The 14,445-nt window shown below is 36.1% G+C and overlaps 1 protein-coding gene across 4 annotated transcripts in view; it reads left to right on the top strand.

Annotated features, from left to right (window-relative positions):
• The window catches only part of ZFPM2 (zinc finger protein, FOG family member 2), a 440,124-nt gene that overhangs the window by 273,494 nt on the left and 152,185 nt on the right, over window positions 1-14,445 (top strand). The gene's annotated exons all lie outside the window — the stretch shown is intronic.

Here is a 14,445-nt window from a genome sequence, read left to right on the forward strand (position 1 = left end):
GGATGCTTTCTACAACGCTTTGAAGGATGGTAACATTAAACAACAACAACAACAAAACCTCTTATAATCTTGGTCATTAGAAACTGGAACTTGGGTTAGTAATAGCACAACATGGAAATATGTGCTCAAGCTATTGCCTTATTTGGGGGTGCACATCTCAAAAGGCGGAAGACAGCAATAAATTAAGGCACTTTGCTCTGTGCAGAGCAAACTCCATTTGAGTTTGTAATTTAGCTTTTCCTTTCTGCAGAGTTAAATTAGGGAAAATCCACTTCAGTGTGCCTTAGTGACATTATTTTGTGATTCTTGAATGTAATGGGAGAGGAGCCCCATCAAAGACTGTGCACAGTAGTATGTGTATTTGTTGAAGAGACTCTATCTTTATTCATTGGGGATGGGGAACCACCTGTGTCATTTCTTTAATCACGTATAGCTACTGTGCTTATTTAAATTTCTAAATATTAAAAGAGACCATGGGCTTGTTTTTAACATCAAGAAAGGAGAGCTTAGACCTGAAATATCTGAGTAACACTAGACACGTCTGTTTCATGAGTTTCTTCTATTCAGAATACACGAAGTCCAAGAGCCAGAGGCAGGAGTCCAGAGTCCTGGAGTCCTGGTCTTTTCCTTTACAAATGAAGAAATGGCTCAGGGAAGTGATTTATTTTGACCAAGGTAATCCAACCCCTTAGTGACAAAGTTTGAACCAAACCTAAGTTTAGTGAATTCTCACACCATTTTTGAAAATATATACAACTATCATGAAAAAGGAACTACTAAGCAAAAGGTCATGGTCTTTGTGATCATGGAGGATTTTTGTTGTTGTTGTAATTGACAAATGAGACAACATAGAAAAAATTATGTAAGTACTTAAGATTATCGTATTTAAATTAAAACTTTGTTCTAGGATGTGGTATAAGAAAAATGTGCATATTCTAAAATTTTGGGGCTAGCTCAGGAATTCCCAATTTAGAGTCTAGGCAGAGGAATGGCATAATTAGGAACTCAATGTCCACAGCCTATTCAAAACTATTTCCCAGATACTTCATGAGCAAATTTTTAGATCTTGTAGGTACTAGTAAAAATCCTAAGTAGAAAATTTGGAATAATTTAAACAGAGTACATTATCTTATAAGCAATAAGTAGAGCTTTTCATCATGCAAGGTAAGATTTTATTCAACTAACACGGGGTTGCCGTTAAAATCTTCTCATTGTGCTAGTAGTGGTGAGGTTGTCTCCACACTAGCCAATCTGTTAAGTAGGTAAAAAGTAAAAAGATTGGTCCAAATAGTAAAATCTCTTACATATTTATACTATGCCACACTGATCATTCTATTGATGTCTGGATAGAATATATTAAATAGGCACAAGACTTTTCACAGATATTTAACTATGTCTTAAATTTTTCCCCATTTCCCCAAATCAATGTTCATAATAATTATGAATGAACACCTACTATTTGCCAAGTATCAGTCTAAGTGATTTATAAGTATTAATTTATTTCACCTTCACCACAGCCCCATGAGGTATTATCATTCCCATGTTACACATAGGGAAACTGATGCACAGAGAAGTGGAACTACTTGACCAAGATCGTACCACAGATGAGCAGCAAAGGACGGATTTAAATCTAAGCAATCTGATTCTAGAGCCCATGCTTTTACCACTGTGTTAACTGCCTCTCAAAGTCCGTAGTCTATGAGCTGAGGTTTCTACTTCTTTACCTCATCATGCTCTTTACCTTGTGGACAAATCTTGTTGTGAGTATGCCATAAGTAATATTTGAATTACAACTGACCTCTTTGGTTTCAGACCTATTAAGTCAAAAGAACTACCTTTTTTTTCCAGCTCTGCCCTATTTCAACCCAGTGCTTTTTACTGAGGCTTCTTTTAGACTTCTCAGTTTCACCTTGAACTTCTGCTGGCAGGTGAAACTGCTCTGACTGTTTTGGTCCAGTCTACCTGTGAGTAACACCAATTTAAGCTGAGGAACAGGCTAACCAAACCCAGACTAAGATATTTTGTTAGGTGGCGAGTCCTCGCTCAGTGAACCAAGACTACACAGTGCAGTTTAGGTTCATTAAGTGGACGCATCCGGAAGTTCTGAAGAGTGGAACTGACCAGTCAGGCATGAGGCCTGGCTGGACTGCCTTGCAGCCCAGATTGTAGGCTGATGCCTCACCTCGAAGTACTGTGATGAGGCTCTCTTATGTATGTTGACCAGCTGAGCACCAAGAGAATCTGTTCTTCATTTGTTCTTGTGTAATCGGTGCTGAATTGAGTGAATTTTAGCCTAAAGACATCTTGGATCTCATCATGAATTCTGCTTGTGGCTGGAAACATTTATATAGGCTATTTTTTAATCTGTCATAAGGTATAATCATTTCTACAGTTATAAAAATACCTGCAGTCATAAAAATAACAATATTAAAACGTATTGTCTGTTTTCAATATTTTTTATACCACTAACTAGACTATGTTCAGTTCTATTCTCCTTATACCTATTCAATGCCTGATATTGATATTTGGTGTCTCAACTAGATGTTCAAGACTCAAAACTGTGCAAATGTGAGAAATAATTCACTACAAAGCTATAAATTTCACAGCTCAAAAAACCCTGAAGATTATTAATGAAGCAGTATGCAATTAGCTTATACAAAGCGCAGCCAGGAATCATGCATAATGTAAAACAGAAACTGTATTCACTGATTCATGGAAGATCATTTAAGCTGGTTTTCATGGACATGAAGAATTGGTATTTGACACAATTCCCAAGTAGACTTTTATTGCTTTAACCCTGTGTAAAGAATTTAGTTTCTTATAGATTTGCTTAGGGAAAAATAGAAGACAATTCATCGCTAAGGCAGTTTCTAGCAATGTGAATTTGAACAGGCTCTTTAACATTTTAGAGTCTCAATTTTTACCTATACAAATGGGCATAACAACATCTTTCTCTTAGAGTTTCAAAAATTAATTTAAAAAGTAATTTTAGGTTAGCACCTAGAATTTTAGCACATAGTTAATGCTTAATAAAATGTTATAAATCTTCTGTTAGGGAAATGTGTCACTTTTCCATCCAGCCAAAGTTCTTGTTTTACTGGGAATTCTGCCTTTTTATGGAAACGTATTTCTTTAGGAGCATTAGAAACATAAACCATTCATATTCTCTTGCATAGAATAACATACCCAGTACTGCTTTGAGCACATTACCTACATTAACTTGTTTAATCCTCAAAATAGTCCTATGATATAAATACTTTTATAATACTTATCATAGAGACCAAGAAACTGAGACGCAATAATTGAGTAACTTGCCCAAAGTCATACAGCTACTAAGAGATGGAGATGTGGTGCAAACTCAATCAGCTTGGCTCTGAAATACAAATTTTTAAACCATCTCTTGACCATTAATAAAGCATATTAAGTGAGATAATGAGTATACACCTAAAATAGTATATACATAATTCATCTTGGCTACATTTCCAAAATATTTCAATTTCTAAAATACTTTTTCAGTGTATTTTTATAATATCCTTTATTTAGCCATGAGAATAATTAAGTTGGTGTATAGGAAACTGATGTTCGATAGAAGTGTAAGTGGGGCCAGCCCCATGGCCCAGTGCTCCGCTGCGGTAGCTCAGGGTTTCGCCAGTTCAGATCCTGGGCACAGACATGTCACGGCTCATCAGGTCACGTTGAGGCGGCCTCCCACATGCCACAACTAGAAGGACCTGCAACTAAGATATACAACTATGTACTGGGGGGATTTGGAGAGATAAAGCAGAAAAAAACAAAAGAAGTGGAATTGCATTACTTAAACCAAGATACCTATATAAAATAGTTTATGATTAGATTTTAGATAAAATAATCAAGAACAAAAGTCATATTTTATAGCCTTTCAATCCTTATTGGAGACAATTTCAGTGTTTTTAACTTAAAATTAAAGTGTAATCCTAAATGTCATGAAGATCCCTTGAAATGAGTCTGTTAACCACTTCTCATCTATTGCTACACTGTCGTTTGGTCATGGACCATCAAATATGCACTGGGATTTCCAAATGTATCAGTTGTATACTTAAAATATAATGAGCTTGGTTATAAATGTTGATTTAAATAATCTATGTATGTCGTTTAGATATATTTATTATCAATATATTGTGAGCTTCTGGAGGAAATGTAACATCTTTCTTCTCTCTATGAGTTTCCTATGTAGTAGATATTTAATAACTGTTTATTGGATGAATGATGAATATAGTAAATTACTAATGGAGTATAAAGTGATTATTTTACAACTAGAATAACCTAAATAAGTCTTTCAAAATAGAAACAGTATAGAGAAATCCAAAAATAATACTGATTAGTTATTACTAATTGGAATGATTTTATATATGAGGTTACATTATCTATGTGTAAAAACCACATCTGGACAATGTAAACCAACTTGTCCCAAGCTTTAACATCACTCAGATGCAACTAAATGCAGAATTAACCCTTGATATTTCCACACAACCATTAAGTTTTAGTAGACATGTTGGTTTGTCATGTTAACATTATTTAAATATCTTTTCCAACATACACATTGATGCTTTTATTCATATTTCTATTCCTTTTGTAAAGAATGTGGTTTGAGAAATTTGTCCAGGGGCAGTATTAGTAAAGGTTTATCTCATTTGGTTCTAATATCATAGCATGCTCCTTTAGCTGCCCCAGACCCATAGATGTACTGAACAAAGGTCCCCTCTATTGGGAGCGTGTAGTGGTGAATCTGCTGCATTGGTTGTTATCCTCTTCTCACTGTTTTCCCCCATGGAAAGAAAGGCAGCCTGCCTCCAGACGGACGGGCCAACCTCCAGTGACTTGGGCACTTGACTTTCAATCTCAGAAAGTGCGGAATTAGTATAGTCCTTCTGTATCTGTTGATTTGGAGAAAAATATTGAAACTCATGGTCAGTCTTTCTTTAGATACTTAAGTGTTTGCAATATTCTTGTTATTAAAACGTTTCACGGATTAGATAAGCTCTGTTCAGCTACTCTGTAGCACCTTCACACTTCAGCCAACTAGTGTGCCAAGCTTTTAGTTTTTTGCACCCAACTTTCAATAACTTGTCTCATAAAACCCTGCCTTCCCAAAAGGTGCTATATTTATCACAGCACCTACTATGTAGTTTAACAATTCCGTTTTTTTCTCTTTGAAGGGGATACATTCCTCATTCCTATTCTCCCAGTTTTGCTGTAGACTTCCCATCAACTTCAAATATCATAACATGGGATATATTTTAACTTCAAAATATAGGTGATTTCTTAATAACTTATGGCTATAGAGGGAGCTAAGGGTACAAATCATGAAAATGACATGTAATTAAAGGGGGGAAAAACCTGTACATTTGGTTTTAAAATTTCCTACATCATTAATATCAGGATTGCCCATTTTTTGTGTGTGTGTGGGGCTGACATTAAGATTGGCTAAAATGGAAATAGCGAGACAGTATAAAAGGTGGCTGGAAGACTCCTTACATATTGCAGTGGATTATTTCATGAGGGACAGACGTATCTCAGTGTCTGAGGATGACTCTGCAGGATAGAGCTTTTTCTCTCTTCCGCAGAATGCCTTTGGAGTAAATCTCAAAAAGAGACTGATGAATAGAATTGACCACTCTTTTTTTGTGTAAATAGACCATTGATAATTAAATGTGTCTATACCTCTATTACACAGTTTCTATAATTCTTCATACCAACCTTTTTATTTTGACCACATCACTTTTTCCGACCACACCATTTTCTTTGGTATTAAAATACCAAAGTCAAGTAAATTAGAATGGCTTTATTTACTTCTTCACCAATAAAAATAGTAGCATCTCCTTAAGTAAGCATAAGCCCAGTGTGTTGAATTTTCATAAATGTATATCTTCTTCTCCACACTCAGGATTTGAGTTTAGGCTTGACCCAAATTTTATAGTACAAAAGTCTTATAATGATATGATTGTCAAGCTGTAAGGACATATGAGACCATCTTACAGAGGAGGAAGATGAGACCTTGAGAGGTTAAGTGATTGGCCCCTGATCACACAGCTGGGACCACTGCTTTCTGGATCCCTGAACTCTGCCACCGGTTTATATGACAGCCTTGAAGGGCTACTCAAGAGCAATTTGCTTTTTCCTTCCCAAGGTTTCAGCGCTGACACTCTTTTGCACATTGCATTAGGTGCAAGCCCAGAAATTCTGCCAGGAGCAAAACAACACTCCTTAAACACTCTGTGACTTTCAGAGCCATATAAAATAAAAGGTTGAAGTGAATGGTTGCCAGCTTGGAGGGAGTAGTTCCTCTTTGGAGCCAAATGTATGTGCAGAACAGATGAGACTGTGGGAGTGTGGTTGGCAAGGGAGAAAGAGAAATGAGTCTATTCTTTTTTTTGAAAATGAAAGTATAATAAATATCTGGATAACTTAGATGTTTATTATTCATTTAGAGATCCTTCCCATTTGAAAAGTGAAATATTTGTATCTCCAGTGTGAGTTCTCTTGAATAATAGTTTTATATTATTTTTCTAAATATCATGAAGTGATCCTTTTTATTTGAAAGTAAAGAGGTTGTTTTAATGGCCTGTGTATACGGAACTATTTGTGTTCTCTTTCCTACAAGATCATTATTTCTTATACTGAAATCTCTATATTTAAGCAGTGACTCATGTTACGATAATGTGTTTCAACAATTTTGAGAACTAAAAGCAAATATACCTCAGAGATAATGATTATTTAAATTTTTGGTTCATAGAGATAAAACCGTCTTCGACATAAGGAGTATGGATATAGTAGCCAAGAATTCTATCATTTTATTTCACACTCATTTTGTTTTGGAAAAGCCTCATAGCATGTTTGAGATCCCACATACCATGGTGAACTTGAAGCTATTTGCTAGCAGAAGTTCTTTGGAATTTCATCTCATGCTGTCCTTAAAAGATATTTTGTAGAACTGTGCTCAAGTAAAACACTATTCTTATGAAACCTCCCTGGCATTTCCATTCACAAATCTATTCTGTGCTTACTGGTATAGTATAGTGGTTCTTCTTATAGCACATTCGTGATGTCTGTCCCATTTAGGCTTCTCACATATTTTCTTATATGAGTACTCTTAATTTCTTTGAGCTTGAGCTTGAAAATGTGTCTAGCACATCAATTTTCTTTTCAAGCAATGAAAAATGGATAATCTTTTACTAAATTGAATTTTGTTGTTTCTTAAACAATAACTGTAAATAACATGCTTAGTATGAGTTTGGAAGTTGTTGAAGTTACCTAAGTGTTTGTACAACACACACACACCCCACATTCCTTGTGTATCGACACAGTAAACAAAAGGAAGACTGCAACTCTCATTCAAGGGACGTCCCAATGTAGTTCAGCGGCCATTTTATTCTGTTTTTAAATGGAAGCACATAATTTTAATAGAAGCATATGATATAACTTGTCATGTCTGAATGATGTCTGGAATCGATTCGTTATGGAGAATAATTTGGGTGTTATTCCTGAGAAACTGTTTTTATATCATCATATTAATAACGTTGACCCTACAGGACAATGTGGAGTAGAGTGGTTCTGTTTACATAGCTTAAAGTGATACTCTGCTTTCTGGGGGAAAAATAATTCTTCACCTCAGTAACATCATGTTCAGACATTCACATGGTATCCTGCATAACTTTTTAAAGGATATTTAATAAAAAGCGTAATTTTTTTTTCAGGTGGAAATCATCACACCAAAAGTTTTATAGTTCCAGTAAAATCAATAATTCTGAGACTATATACCACTCCCAGAACTACTGAAAATAGAATTGTAGAGGTCCTTGAATTATTACTTGACACTTCTCTCCATTCTAGGTATTCCAAGATTTTCTGTTTTTACGCCCCAGTAGGATGGGCTGTTGGTGAAGGGAATTTTTAAATTCAAGCTCATTGTAACTAGAGACATCACACAAGGGGAGAGTGATACAATATTTTCATGACTGTCAGATTGAATTTGAATTTAATTCTAATGTGGAGAACTATTTGGACACATCAACTGAAATTTTACTGTGTAAGATTTTCCCTGTGGTAGTACAAGGTCAAATCACATACAGGATCATTTTTTCCTTTGGATATAGAGAATAATTCAACTGAGGGAGATTGGCAGTGGTGATGGCATCTAATTCCTAAGGGCCAGGAATATATTTATATATATATATATATATATATATATGTTTCTTTGATTCTAACTATATAAATCTAATGTCTACAGAAATTTGGGAGATTTTCTACACCTACTATCAAATATACTTTTATAGCTGAGAGAAGAGAAATAGATATGAATTGCTAAAACAGCTATGAATTTTGCCAAACTGTATTCAACCCTTTTCGCCTATTATGCAGTTAGGGAAGCAACACACCAAGAGCCTTTTCATCGGCATCAGAGTATATCTCATGACATTGGCTTGAGATTCTTTAATGAGGTTTTGTTACATTTCCTAAACTAACATCAATGGAGGCCAATTTTTCCATCAAATGACACTTCTAGTTCCTTTAAAGGCTGTAATGTCAGTCTCTTCTCATGGGCCAGATTTTCCTAAGACATCTGGCTCTTCCTAAGCCTCATTTTGCAAATCTTCAACAAATATTTCCAGCAAAATTTGGAATCCCTAAGAAAGCATTATGTCACCAGTTCCTTGGGTTGGAATTATCCTCTGTTCTTTACCTTTGGGCTGTCTACTTTTATCTCCATTAACCTTTTGGCTTGAGTATAAACATTTATTGAAGGCTTCCTCCTTTGTCGGTCCAGTAACTCCAAAGGTTAGTGAGAAGTGGATGCTAGTTTGACCTCTTTTATCTACATTAGATGATTCTAATTATTCCTAAGAAATGACACTTTTGACCCATTTTGTCCTTGTCAAGTTTGTCTAGTTGTAGGCTGTCTAAACGTGAAACTCTGAGTTCAAAGAGTATCCAGGAGTGCAGATTTTTTAAACTTACAATGTGGAGCCTCAAAAGTGAGCACTATTTCTTTTTCTTTTTAAAACATTCCAGTTTAACTGAAATGCAATGTACCTTGAATTGGTATATTACTGAAGGAGACTACCTAGACATAGGTAAAGTGCAAACTTTAACTTGTAAAACCCATAGGTTATTTCAATACAGAAAAAGTGAAGAAAACCTTTGTATAAGTGAGAATAAGCTAGATTTTGCAGAGGTTGCAAGCAACCCTAATATCATAACAACTTTTTACATGACAAAGTTTATTTCTGGGGCTGGTGTGTGGTGTAGTGGTTAAGTTTGGAGTGCTCCACTTCAGTGGCCCAGGTTTGCTCGTTCACATCCTGGGCTTGGACCTACATCACTCATGGCCATGCTGTGGCAGTGACCCACATGCAAAAAATGAGGAAGATTGGCAACAGATGTTAGCTCACAGCTAAGCTTCCTCAGCAGAAAAAAAGTTTCTCTCTTTCTCATTGTGGTTACCAGGGCTTCCTCCTTAGAGGCTTGCATGATCACTTCAGCAAAGGCAAGGCATGATGGTGAGTCCATTGGATCTTACAGCTTCTGTGTGGAAGTGATGCGAGCCATTTCTTGTTCAATGTCATTGGTCATATGAAGTCATACGGCCATAGCTAACTTTAAAAGAGACCTGGAAAGTGCAGAGTTGGAAAAAATTGATAAATAGCACTAATGACTACCACTACCTTTAAACTGGATAATAAAGAATTTTTGTCTTGACTTCTATGCTAATCTCCACAAACATAACCAGTGCCTGAGAAATAGTAGGGATTCAATAAATGCTTTTTTGTACATTTTTAATTTGTTTATTCATTTAATTTGTTTATTAGGTATTCAGGAAAAGTTTGATGCGTATCTACATATACTAAACACTGTGCTGGTTGTTTGAAATAGAAATTATTATCCCCATTTTGCAGATGTGCATTCTGAGGTTCAGAACTTCCAAGTTTAAGTGATTTCCTGGTCAAAGAGCCCACCAGTAGCATGTATCAGGATTCAAACCTAGAGCATCTGACTCCAAGAACAGTGATGTTCTTTCTGCTGTACCTCAACTGTAAGGCCAATGGTGAATCACAAAATGTTTTAAATACCCAACTATAGAAGCAGGAATTATTACAATCACCACTGTGTACTTTCTCATACTTTAAGGCAAGAACATGAAACATATCCAGTGATTTTGGAATGACAGTGTAGATTTGGCGTTACTCCAACTAAAGGAAAGCTGTTTTACACATTCAAGCACGTTCAATAAGGAAATTGTCATTTTTTTTAAACTATAAGTCACTAAATCTGAATGTTTTTTGTATTAGTTTTCTATTGCTGCCAAAACAAATTACTGCAAACTTAGTGGCTTGAAACAACACAAACTTATTACATTAAAGTTCTGTAGATCAGGGGCCTGGCCCAGTGGCCGAGTGGTTAAGTTCTCACGCTGTGCTGCAGGCGGCCCAGTGTTTCGTTGGTTCGAATCCTGGGCGCGGACATGGCACTGCTCATCAAACCACGCTGAGGCAGCGTCCCACATGCCACAACTAGAAGGACCCACAATGAAGAATATGCAACTATGTACTGCGGGGCTTTGGAGAGAAAAAGGAAAAAAAAGTAATAATAAAGTTCTGTAGATCAGAAGTCTAGTGTGGGCTCACCAGGCTAAAGTCAATTTGTCAGTAGGCTGCGTTCCTTTCTAGGGGTTCTGGGGGAGAATACATTTCCTGCTCGTTCAGGTTCCTGGCAGGATTTAGTTCCTTGAGTTTGCACAATTGAAGTTCCTATTTCCTTGCTCCCTGTAACTGAGAGCCATTCCCAGTTTCTAGACCACTACATTTCTTAGTTCATGGCCTCAGTGTGCCATCTTCAATGGCAGCAAAGGCAGGTGGAATCCTCCTCGTGTTGAATCTCTTTGATCTACTGTTTTGCTTTTCTCTTCTGCTTTTAAGGACTCATGTGTTTAGATTTGGCCCATCTGGATATATAGGTAATCTCACCATTTCATGGTCCTAAACCTTCTTCATATCTTTAAAATCCCCTTTGCCAAATAAGGTAACATATTCACAGGTTCCAGGTGTGGATATCTTTGGGGGACCATTTTTCTTCCCATCTCACCTTTTACATTCAGTCTCTTTTCCCAACACATGCCAACTGTATTCTCTGTAGGATGCTAGATAAACATCTTGGCCTTACTTTCTTTGTCTGTGAAATTAGACAATTAAACTCATTGAACTTTAAAGTTGCTTCCAGCTCTTAACATTCTAGACTTATATGAATCCTTAAGATAGAGACATGGGAAACTGATGGTGAAACCTAATGATCAATGTGGATATTGCTGTTATTTTCTATTCATGGACATTGCTGGAGCATAGATTTCATATAATCCTGACTAACTCCTTCCTTCTCACACTTGGTAATCTTCTTTGAAGGCAGGCAATCTCCACAAAAGTTGACTTCTCCAGAAAGAAATTGACTTACCTCCTCAAAACTGTAATAACTGGTCCCTTGAGATTTTTTATCTACTTATTATTTACTTTACAGCTCGAGTATAGCTTTCAGCAAGTCTTTGCTACATTTTTGCTTTGGCTTTATTGACTTGGAGTAAAAGAAATTGTTTTCTTTTCAATTCAATTTCTTAATGTCAGATTCAACCTGTGCCAAGATATAATGAATATTTCCGAAGTGTTAAAAGTTATAATGCCTAACTTATCATTAAGGAAAAATATTAAGTAACTGTTTTTATTTGTGCCACAAAATTAACTCCTTTAAATCTTAATTTGCTTATGTACAAAATCGAGAAAATAATACCTAACTCCCGGAGTTGAAAAAATCAAAACAGATAATTCAGAGGAAGTACTTAACATCCAACATTTAGCAAGTGCTCAATAGATGTAAACCACCAATATTGTTTTAACAGTGGTTGTAGACGGAGAGGTGAACAACTCACCCCAGTTTGTCCAGGACTTTCTAGTTTTAGTACTGAAAGTCCAACATCCTGGGAAATCCTTCAGTCCCAGAAAAAACTGGATGGTTGGTCACCCTAAGAGTGGTCGTGTAGAGCGAAGTATAAATATGGGCTCTGCCTTCCACAAGCTATTTGACCTAAAAGAAATTATTTAAATTATTGTTTAAAGAAAGTATTTAATCTTCAAGTTCTGTTTTCGTTATCTGAAAATACATATGAGGACTAAATAAGTAAGGGAAATGTAAAACAAAATACATGCACAAGTAGCATAAGTAGTAGTGTCCTTATTCTTCCTGCTGAAAGAATCTTTACTGGCTTCTTCTGCTTAGAAATTTCGGCACAAAATGTTCTGCCTGATATGGAAAGCGCCTTCAAGATCTGACCTGCCCTTCCAGACACATATGCTGTTATGTCCGTTCCACTTATCAATAATGATAATATAATATTAATGATCATGATGACAGCTAACACTTATCTAGTGCTTTCTATATACCAAGAAAAGCTCTAAAGACTTTATAAGAGCTTAAACCAAAGAGTCCCAGAACTACTCACTATTTCCTATACACACAACTCTCTTATATACTACTCAGACTTTGCCCATGCTATTACCAGCAATTGCAAATTCTTCCTGTTTATCCTTTAAGATCCTGCCTGCATGTGACCTCCTCTGTGCTATCTTCCCAGCATCCACAGGGTAGGAGCTTGTCTCTTGCCCTTCAGTGACCCCAAAACAATTTACACATGATGTTCCACTCCCTGCTGAGCTACTTTTCACATTATGGCAAACTTTTTTTTATGTGTCTGTACCCGTCACCAAAAAAGACCTCCTCATCTTCCTACCACCAAGCACAGGACTGGGTTGGTTGGTTGGTTTGTGCAATGGTTGGAGGATCAACTGATTTACTTTACACTGAAAGATTCTCTTAAGAATTTAATTGATCGATGTCTTTTTCATGTTATCTATGGAAAATTGTAAAAGCTGATTTGTTGTGTAGAAATCCACGTGGCTTTGAGAACTGTGTATAAAGATTAAGTAATTTAAAACGCATGTCTTTCCCATGAAATAAGAGAATTCAGTAGAAATGGGGCCAGGTGCCTGTTGTTGAAATCTGTTCTTTAAAATCAGAAGAGAGCAGATGTTACAAGTAAGACCACTAAATCCCTTATACACAGTTTTATCGAAATGGTGCCCTCTCCCCTGTGACCTGTTCTACTCCTATGAGGAGACCTGCTGATCCTGATCTGTGGTCTGAACTGATGTCTTAAGTGGTAACAGGAGCTGAAATATGCATAATTAAGATCTAACATTTAATTGGATATTGATCACTATCATTTCAGATTGAAGAAGTCTGCTTGTCCTAAAATTCTGTTTTTAAAATGGAAATAAATAAAAATGCCCACTAACACTGACAACCATAAGGATAACTTGATAACATTTTTTGCCTAGATTATTAAAAAAAATTATAATATAATATAAAATTACTTCTATCCTACTGGGCTGTCAGATAACTGTTTTTCATGGTTATCCTTGCTGAATATTAAGATATGTAGTTGAAAAATTAAGACTTTAAAATTAATCAAAGTATGAATATGAAAAATCAGTATACTAGTATTTCTTACAATTGAACGGGTTTACCAGCTCTTCTGTTTTAAAATTTGAAATATTTTTTTCAGACTTCTTTTTAAATTTATCCATCTTGGTTGATTTTTCCGTTAAAAAAATAGTATATCTTGCCTCATAATTGGTACTTTAAGAGATGGATTAGCATTCATTTTATGCATAGTTTTAAATATAGGTTTGCGGTTAACAATAGATCCGTGTCTCATGCGCTATCATTGTCATTCGGAGGGTGAAACGGGTTTTCCAGATTCCTGAGAGATTTGAAATGGCCAGAATCCTCAAGCGAATTCTTGTTAATGCCAATTTTGGAAATTTGTGATAGCACATAACATGTGGGAAAGTCCCAGAATGGGCTGAGATCTCTTTGGCAGGATCATATCTAGGTGAAAATTCAGTTCAAAAATTACCTTGAGACCCTTGCATTGTCCTCTGTGTTGTGGTTTCCTGATATTTGATGCACAGAACATGGGCTGGTGAATGATAAAAGTCTAAATGCCAGTTCGCCGTGACTCGTCGGGAAACAACCATCTTGCTAAGACTGATTTATTCTTCCCCAGCTTGTTTCCTGCCATGTAAATTTATCAGCATAGTTAAAGAAATAATTTGGGTGCCAAACAGCCCAAAATGATGAACCTTTTGAGGCTTATATTTAAAACGTACGCTGAAAATATTTTGTTAGGACTGCAGCACTTTTCTCCCTGCTTCCCTGCTTCTCTGCTTCTCAGACTGAGGGATGTCATGCTGTAGTTGCTCTGCATTTGAATTTATTCGCAAGTCCACTTTTATAGTCTTTCTGGAGACAATGTGAGGTGAATCGTTAGCATTATTGTTATTTCAGCTACAGTCAGACTGCATA

The sequence above is a fragment of the Equus przewalskii genome, chromosome 8, assembly GCF_037783145.1.
Source record: "Equus przewalskii isolate Varuska chromosome 8, EquPr2, whole genome shotgun sequence".
In the NCBI taxonomy this organism is placed as follows: domain Eukaryota; kingdom Metazoa; phylum Chordata; class Mammalia; order Perissodactyla; family Equidae; genus Equus; species Equus przewalskii.